The sequence below is a fragment of the Cupressus sempervirens genome, chromosome 11 (assembly GCF_028749045.1).
Source record: "Cupressus sempervirens isolate cs-2001-9-10 chromosome 11, ASM2874904v1, whole genome shotgun sequence".
In the NCBI taxonomy this organism is placed as follows: domain Eukaryota; kingdom Viridiplantae; phylum Streptophyta; class Pinopsida; order Cupressales; family Cupressaceae; genus Cupressus; species Cupressus sempervirens.
The window spans coordinates 157,947,217-157,956,316 of NC_143128.1; the positions used below are offsets into that span (position 1 = coordinate 157,947,217).

The following is a 9,100-nucleotide window of genomic DNA, read 5'->3' on the forward strand; positions in this document are numbered from 1 at the left end:
CCATGAAATTGAAAACAAATGTCAAAGAAATAACTAGAAAGGTTGAATTCATTTTGTTCATCTCAAATAACATGCAAAAGTAACAATACCTCTTGGAATGGTTTGTCTTCAAGAACTAATCCATGCTTATATATTATATCATGTACTCTATCATATACTTATTTTCATCAATTCAAAATGAGGAAACAATCCATAGAAATTCTTCCATCAAATTCGCTAGAATCTTGCACATGAAATGACACACGAGTGAAGCCTTCTTTGTGAAGAAGTGATGCATAAGCAATGGGAATATCTAGAAACAATCAAGTTATTTCTAAAAGTTTAGGTGAGAGCTCAATTCTATATTATAAGCACAAGGTTCCATTGATATGGTTTCCATGCAAAATGTGGAAAACCACAATAGCCACGTCAAGTGTTATAAGGTTGTCACATGTCTATGATGCTTAGCTACATGGATTGAATTAAAAATTTGGATAATATTATACAAGTGAATTAATATAATGCTACCACTCATCAAATGGTTCCTACTACGTGTATTGTTAATAAATATCTAAATGTTTTTAAATAAAATTTCCTATTTTTCACAATAGAAAAATAAAAATAAAATAAGAATTAAATGACAAAATCTCACTTTAATAAAGTATTTTGGAAGAACATAGGATAAAAGGACTCCACATAGTTTCCTAGAAATGAATTAATAGGTGAGAATCTTTTTTGAACTAAGACCCCTTTCCCACATTTACTATAGAAAACTAAAGTTTGAGTTTTTATAATCTCCTTTTATACAATATTCTTATTTGATAAAATAAAAAAATACAAAATCTAAATTATCATACCACCCTACATTGTAAAATAACTAAAGAATCCACTATCTATTCTTGCTCTGGTATAGAAATACCCTTATAAAACCAAGCTCCACAAAGGGCACCCAAAACATGTCCAAGAATATATACCCATAGCCCTCTAAAATTGAATGTTATCAGTGTAGGCCTCAATGATCTTGCTAGGTTCATCGAACATCCCGAAAGTGGTCTATATAATTGAAAACATTCTTCATTTAGTAGCCACTAAATTTTCAAAAAAGAAATGCAATCCACACAAAAACGTAAATTGAAACACTTGTTTATTAGTTTAACACATACTATGCAAATAAAGCATTACAAATAGCCACACCACCCACAACAATCCCTACCATTTCACCTGGCTGCAGGATAAAGCATCGCTCATTACCTACTAATTAGATACTATTGTGGCAAAACTTCATGTGAGGAAATAACAAAAATAAGGCCTATAATAGCTTCAAAATTGGATGGAAAGAAGAAATTGAGAAGACGATAGGAAAAGTATCAAATACGAATAGCTCCTTACAGGTGACATGTGTTCATTCACAGTAAGCACATAGGGATGCTGCCTTACCAAACATACGTTTCTTCTAATTGTAGCCCATTCCTACAAAAGACCATGAAGAAAGTAATGTACATTCCTCCTACCTGCTCTCCACCACACTCAAGACACTTCATATGGTGTTTATGTGAGCAAGAGGCATTTTTGCCCAAATAAACTTCTAGAGAGTCTTGTGTGAGTTTGGTTGCCTACAGTAATAACTTCTACACAAAAAATAAAAAAATGCTACTACTTATTTTATTCAAAAACCAATGAATATGATATGCATCCCTAATAAATTTGTAGTGTGAACAAAATATAAACTAACAAGAAACCACTATAGTGTTATTTATTTCATCTATGTAGGTAGGGTACAAATAATCTTCACAATATCTCAGCATTTTCTTACAGAAAAGAAAATTAGAAATCCAAACTATTTTTGGCAACCACCAGGCCTGTACATGTTTTGTTCAATCTTTTAACAAAACAACAAAGTATGCCTTAAAACATTAAAATGTCACTAAACATCAATCATTTACTAAGTGATAGAAAACTATTAAAATATGCCCTAAAATAGTAAAATATTCCCTAAAACATATAAGTACCCTCCCATAAACAATACAAAATTAATGTTTCTATAGTTGTTCCTGTAGCATACTCCCGGGGGTAAATTTTGTCTCAAGTCATCTTGGAGACCAACTGTTATATATCCCCACCTTGCCTTAGAATTTTTTGTTTCCGACAACCAAGTGTCTTTAGAATTTGGAAGGCCCTTCCATTTGACCAAGTGCTCTATGTGCACTTTGTGTCTTGTCATCATGGCCTCTCTGCTATTGATGATGCACTCCATTTGCAACTTCTCTTTAGAAGGCAATTCTTGAATCCAATCATTTGATTCATGTGTTGTTTCTTTTGCTCCAACTTCTTTATTTGAACCTTTATACAATGTGAGATCTAAAACATTAAATATAGGTGAAATAGCTACATCTAGAGGCAATGCCACTTTGGAAGCATTTTCTCCATACTTTTCTAAAATTTCACATGGTCCAATCTTCTTCATCATCAACTTTGTATGGCTGCCTCGAGGCAATCGATCTTTGTTCAAGTGTGCCATGACCAAGTTCCCAACTTGGAACTATACATTTCTTCTTTTCAAATCTACTCTAGCCTTCACCTTAAGGCTATTTTACTGCAACATTTTCCTCACATGCTCATGCACTTCCATCATTTCTTCAGCAAAGTCATCTACATGTCCACTCCTTTTCCCCAAACCATCCATATTTCTGAGTTCCAAAACTCCGCTTGGATGTCTCCCATAAACAACTTCAAAAGGACTCATGCCTATGCTACAATTCACCAATTCATTGTATGCAAACTCTTCTCGAGGTATGATGGCATCTCAACTACCTCCATGTTCCTGTATCAAACATCTCAAAAGGTTTCCCAAGGATCTATTAACCACCTCAATTTTTCCATCTATTTAAGGATGATAGGCTGAACTTAAGCATAAATTTGTGCCCAACTTCTTCCATAGGGTTCTCCAAAAGTGACCCACAAACTTGCTATCCCTATCAGATACAATGCTCAATGGTAAACCATGAATACAAACTATTTCTTTAAAGAATAGTCCTGCAATATAACTAGCATCATTAGTAGTTTTACATAGAATAAAGTGAGCCATTTTACTGAATCTATCAACAACCACAAATATGCTATCATAACCTGTCTTTGTCCTTGGTAATCCCATCATAAAATCCATACTCAAACACTCCCAAGGTCTATTCGGTATGGGTAAAGGCTGATAAAGTCCACCATTCTTTGATACTCCCTTTTCCCTTTGAAATACCATACAACCTTCCACAAACTTCCTAATGTTTGTTTGCATCTTAGGCCAATAATAAAATCTTTGTACCAATTCTAATGTCTTGTTGAGTTCGAAATGACCACTAAGACCTCCACAATATTCATTCTCCTGCATAGAACATTTGGGAATACATAGTTGGCTACCTTTAAATAATAGTCCATCTTGCATAATGAATTCAAAAAAATTACAATGAAAACTATCTTCCAACTTAGTGCAAACCTCATATGCTTTGCTGAAATCTCTATCTTCCACATACATTCCCTTCAATGCATCTACACCCATGCTTTCAAGTTGTACTTCTTTCATTTTTAGCTCTCTCCTACTAAGTGCATCGGCCACCTTATTGGCTTGTCCCTTCTTATGCTTGATTGTGAAAGTATAAGCCTTTAAACTCTCAACCCATTTCATGTACCTATGGTTGAGTTTTTCTTGTCCATTCTAAAAACTAAGAGCATGGTTTTCAGTATACACAATAAACTCCTTAGGCAGCAAATAGTGCCTCCATTTTTCTAATGCCTGGACCATGGCATACAATTCCAAATCATAAGAAGAATATTTCTTCTTTGCCTCATTTAGTTTCTCACTAAAAAATACAATGGGTCTACCTTCTTGACTAAGAACAACCCCTATTGCAAAGCAACTAGCATCACATTCTATTGTAAAAAAATTATTAAAATTTGGTAAAACAAGAATAGGATACTTGGCTACCTTTTGTTTGAGTTCCTCAAAACTCTTATTTACTGCATTATTCCATCTAAACTTCATTTTACCTCCTCCTTTGATTGTTTCTAAAATTGGTGCATAGATGTTGCTAAAATTTATTATTAACTTCCTATAGAATGTGGCCAAACCATGGAAACTTTGAACCTCTCCAATAGCCCTTGGTGTTGGCCAATTAATGATGGCCTCCACTTTAGATGGATCCATTTTCAGATCTCTCTTGGATATCACAAATCCAAGATAGACCAACTCTTGTTTCAAAAATTCACACTTCTCCAAGTTTATCTTCAACTTTTATTCTTGTAGCCTTTGAAAAACCATCTTCAAATGCTACAAATGCTCTTCCTTATTCTTTCTATACACCAAAATGTCATCAAGGTAGACAAGAACAAACTTCCCAATGAAGTTGTGCAAAAATTCATTCATTATTCAAATAAATGTACTAGGAGCGTTAGATAAACCAAATGGCATAACTAGCCATTCATACAACCCTTCATTAGTTTTAAAGGATGTCTTCCATTCATCCCCATCTCATATCCTTACTTGATGATACCCACTTTTGAGATCTATTTAGAAAAATATGAAGCTCCCCCCAAACAATCCAAAAAATATTTTATTCTAGGAATAAGAAATATATATCTTATAGTTATCCTATTAATGGCCCCAAAATTGGTACACAACAACTGCCACTTACCATCTTTCTTTGGAGCAAGAATTGAGGGTACAACACATGGGCTAAGACTTTTCCTTATCAACCCCTTGTCAAGAAACTCTTTTATTTTCCTAGCAATCTCTTCATTTTGCTATGGTGTCATCTTATAGCACTGCTCTAGGAATAAGATCAATCGAGTGACTTATGTCTCTTATCGGTGGTAGAGAATCAAGCATTACCTCAGCAATGATTTCCTTGTACTGGTTCAATAGTTTTTCAAATTCTTTTCGGCCTGCTATCCTACGTTCCTTCTTCCTATCTTCATTAGGGTTCAACACCAATGCAAAGCCTATTCCATCTTCTTCTAGAGTATTAGTGAACTCTTTCTCACCCACCATCAACACACTTGGTCCAACTTGACCACCCCCTTTCTCTTCTCCTTCAAAATTCAATTTGTATGTTACGCCATCCTTTTGGAAGCTATAAGAATTTTTCTCACCATCATTACGTGCCTTCCTGTCAAATTTCCAAGGTCTTCCTAGCAAGAGGTGGCAAGCATACATGGGCAAGATATCACATAAATACTAAACTACACCCAAGCTTGCTCATTCACAACTTCTTGCTGACCTTTGTTCAACCAACTAACCTTGTATGGACAAGAATGTGGAAATCTCTCCAATTTCAAGTTGTTTATAGCTTCAAGTGAGATAATGTTATCTGAAGAACCTGAATCAATTATTTCTTTACACAACTTACCTTTCACCTTGCACTAAAAAGAACCCTCCTTTGAGTGGTATCTTTTTTCACCGATTGCTTCAAAAGTGTCTTCCTTATCACGAGACTTTCTCCTTTAGCCTCTATCATCAACTAAACTTCTAGTGAGTTCATACTCACATTATCTTCATGCACATAAGTGACTCTCCTTTTACTATTTTGATAAGTAGATGCCCGTTGTGGACACTTATATTTTGGGTTCCCTATCTGACCACAACTGTAGAACTTCATCCCTGAGAACCTGGATCCTCTACCTGATCCACTTGACCTTCCTCCATTAGATCCCCTTCCACCATAGCCTCCTTTGCTACTTGAGTCACATGCTTGCTCCTTAGGGTTAGACTCACCTTGGGACCTCTTGCGTTGTCCTCTATTGTTGAATTTTCCTCTACCTCAGCCATTCCTTCCACTTCTCCCTCCTTTTTGCTGATCACCCTTCCTCTTCAACTTCTTTTAAACTTTAAGAGAAAGTTGAAAACACTTCCCCAATGTATCTGGGGCCAAGAGGCTAATCTCCTCCTATATGTTCATTCTCAAACCATTTAAATATGTAGCCACTCTTTCTTGTTCCTCCTCTTGTTTCTTTTCCCTAAGAGTTAACCTATGGAACTCCTCTATATAGGTATTCACGTCCATCTCTCGCTACCTCAAGCTTTGTAGCTTTTTGAACAACTACACTTCATGATCTACAGACAAAAATTGTGCCTTAATTTTTTCCTTCATTACTTCCCATGAAGAAACCATATTTTTATTATTTTTTGTCCTTTCTCCTTGAATATAATTCCACCATGATACAGTAGATCGTCTCAGTTTTCCTTTTGCAATCCTTACCCTATCATTCTTTGAAACTTCATTCAACTCAAAGTGATTGGTGATTGCTTCAATCCATTCAATCACTTCCTCACTATTGAGACTACCTCCATATGTAGGTAGCTTATCAGAAACATCTCCTCTTATTGACTTTAAGGCATCAACAAATGCCTTTTGATCTGGAGGCAATTCCATTGGTGGATCCAAGTGTTGTTCTCCTTCTTCATCTCCACTGGAATCTTCTTCCATCTCATTCTCCTTGTCCTTGTCATTGGACCCCTTCTTGAACTCCTTCAAATTCTCTTCTAGAAGTTCCTCCATCATCTTTTTAATGGCATCTGGTGTCATACTTTTCAAAGGCATGGTGTGAGCCTTAGCTTCAGCCTGTGATTCTTCTGCAGACATACACTTCACAGCAAGACCTTGTCTCGCTTTGATACCAATATGATGAGGAGATAATAAAAATAAATCCTATAATAGATTCAAAATTGGATGGAAAAAAGAAAGTGGAGAAGATTATAGGAACAACATCAAATATGAACAACACCTTACAGGTTACATGTGTTCATTCATGGCAAGCTCATAGGGATGCTGCCTGACCAAACACATGTTTCTACAAACTATAGCCCATTCCTACAAATGGCCATGAAGAAAGTGATGTACATTCCTCCTACCCACTTTCCACCACACTCAGACCACTTCACATGGTGCTTATGCAAGCAAGAGGCATTTTTGCCCAGATAAACTTCCAGAGAGTCTTGTGTGAGTTTGGAATCCTATAGCAATAACTTCTAGACACAAAAAATAATACTACTACTTATTTTATTTAGAACCCAATGAATATGATATGCATCCCTAATCAATTTTTAGTGTGAACAAAATATAAACTAAGTAAAAAGAAACCACTACAACATTATTTATTTCATCTGTGTAGGTAGAATACAAATAATCGTCACAATATCTCAGCCTTTTTCCTATAGAAAAGAATATCAGAAATCCCCTCCTCAACAATTGACTTTGAAGAGAATATATAAACAATAGTAAACAGTTAAAAACTATTTTGGGCAACCACTAGACCCATACATATTTTGTTCAATCCTTTAACAAAACAAAAAAGTATGCCTTAAAACTTTAAATTGTGCCCTAAACATCAATCATTTAGTAAGTGGTAGAAAACTATTAAAATATGCCTAAAATAATAAAATATGTCCTAAAACATATAAGAAACCTCCATAAACAATACAAAAATAATATATCTTTAGTTGCTCCTACAACACTTTACCTAGTGAGCTATAATATATAGCCTCTATATTCTATACATAAAATGATGAATAACTAAAATTTAACTGTATTACTATACAATTTAATGGTAAAATATAGTTGGTTTTGGTTACAAAATTTGTTTTGACATCTAACAATTACTAGTAATGTACCATAAGCAGACATTCATCTCAATTTTTGTTTTCCTCCTATGTTTTTGTCGTAGTGAGAATATGTTACTAAATGATATACAATCAAATGTAATATAGATCTATAGAATTGTAGTAAATTGAATTGCTTACTACTTTAGGATCTGTTACTGTTGAAGATATAACAATGGTGAGTATGAATGTGATAATGAATTCCACAACCAGTGATGCCATTGGATGTCTAGGAGGAGAATTGACAGCAACATCAATGGAGACTTTTGTAATAATTATATCCAGTGTAGCTGTAGCTGCTGTGACACCCACAATCTGAGATATAATATAAATGGCTAGCTGATAATTTCAAAGACATTAAAAAACATCAATGTTAGCATTGTTAGCATCATGAAAGAAACATAGTATGATGTTCTTTAGAATCTGAAAGCTTATATTAGAATATTCTTTTTTCATAGATCAAACCCAATTTATATTTTCTATCCACTAGATTAGTTTACCTCCTAAAGAGACAATTTTCTCACAGATGATAAGGCAAGACTAATTGTGAGATTTATGTGAGAAACAAATATATGTCCCACAGTGTAGACTAGTGGTACTATAACTAGTCCAAAAATAGAAGCAACCCCAACTTGACCTAAAACTTTATCCCTTGTTTCCACCAGCATTCATCCACAACCAACAAGTACTAGGATAAAATTACCACTAATTCAGCTACTGCCTATGTAGAAAAATCATATGATTACAATGGGAAATTTAAAAAAGTAGGAAATGCACACACACACACACACACACACGTGCGTGCGTGTGCGTGTGTGTGTGTGTAAGAAAATATCTGATTTTATAATATTAATTTTATATTTCTGATTTAGATTGTGTAAAATCAATATATCATTAGACCAAACAAATAATTGGAAAACATAAATTCTAAGATCCTCTTATCTCTACTTTGTAACAATTTTTTTAATTCTAATAATTGAATTTATAATCTGATCCATAATAGATGATTGAAAGTTTAACTTATAATTTAAACTAAAAGTTACAATTAAGCCAAAGGGTTGATGAAGGTCAATGGGAACAGGATCCCCTTCAACGTTAATGGAATATATAAAGATAGAGATAAATACATAGACTTACAGATACATCTTTATGTTTATTGGATATTACTTTTTGTAAATTGTGACATCTAGAAAGATATTATTAGTTTTAGTAGTCTTCAAAACTTCCACCTTTGGTTTCTTTGTTTGAGAAGAGGGTCCCATATTTGGAGCAACATTCTGGCTAGAGATGATCAGAGGAGGAGGCATCTTGCTTTTCTTTTTCATGGTGAAAACCTTCCCACTTTTTATTGTAGTAGTGTAGTTATTTACATCTTATGTAAAGCTCATCTAACTAGAGTTTCAGTACTATTATAGGTGTTAGGCTTCTCTTTTTGGGCATAATGAGAAGTTAGTGAATTATTAATATTTTTTTGTA

The 9,100-nt window shown here is 34.3% G+C and overlaps 1 pseudogene; it reads right to left on the minus strand.

The window, feature by feature from the left end:
- Nucleotides 1-872: 872 nt before the first annotated feature.
- Nucleotides 873-8,769, minus strand: LOC149528680 (aquaporin NIP1-2-like; annotated as a pseudogene).
- Between the last annotated feature and the right edge of the window lie 331 nt (nucleotides 8,770-9,100).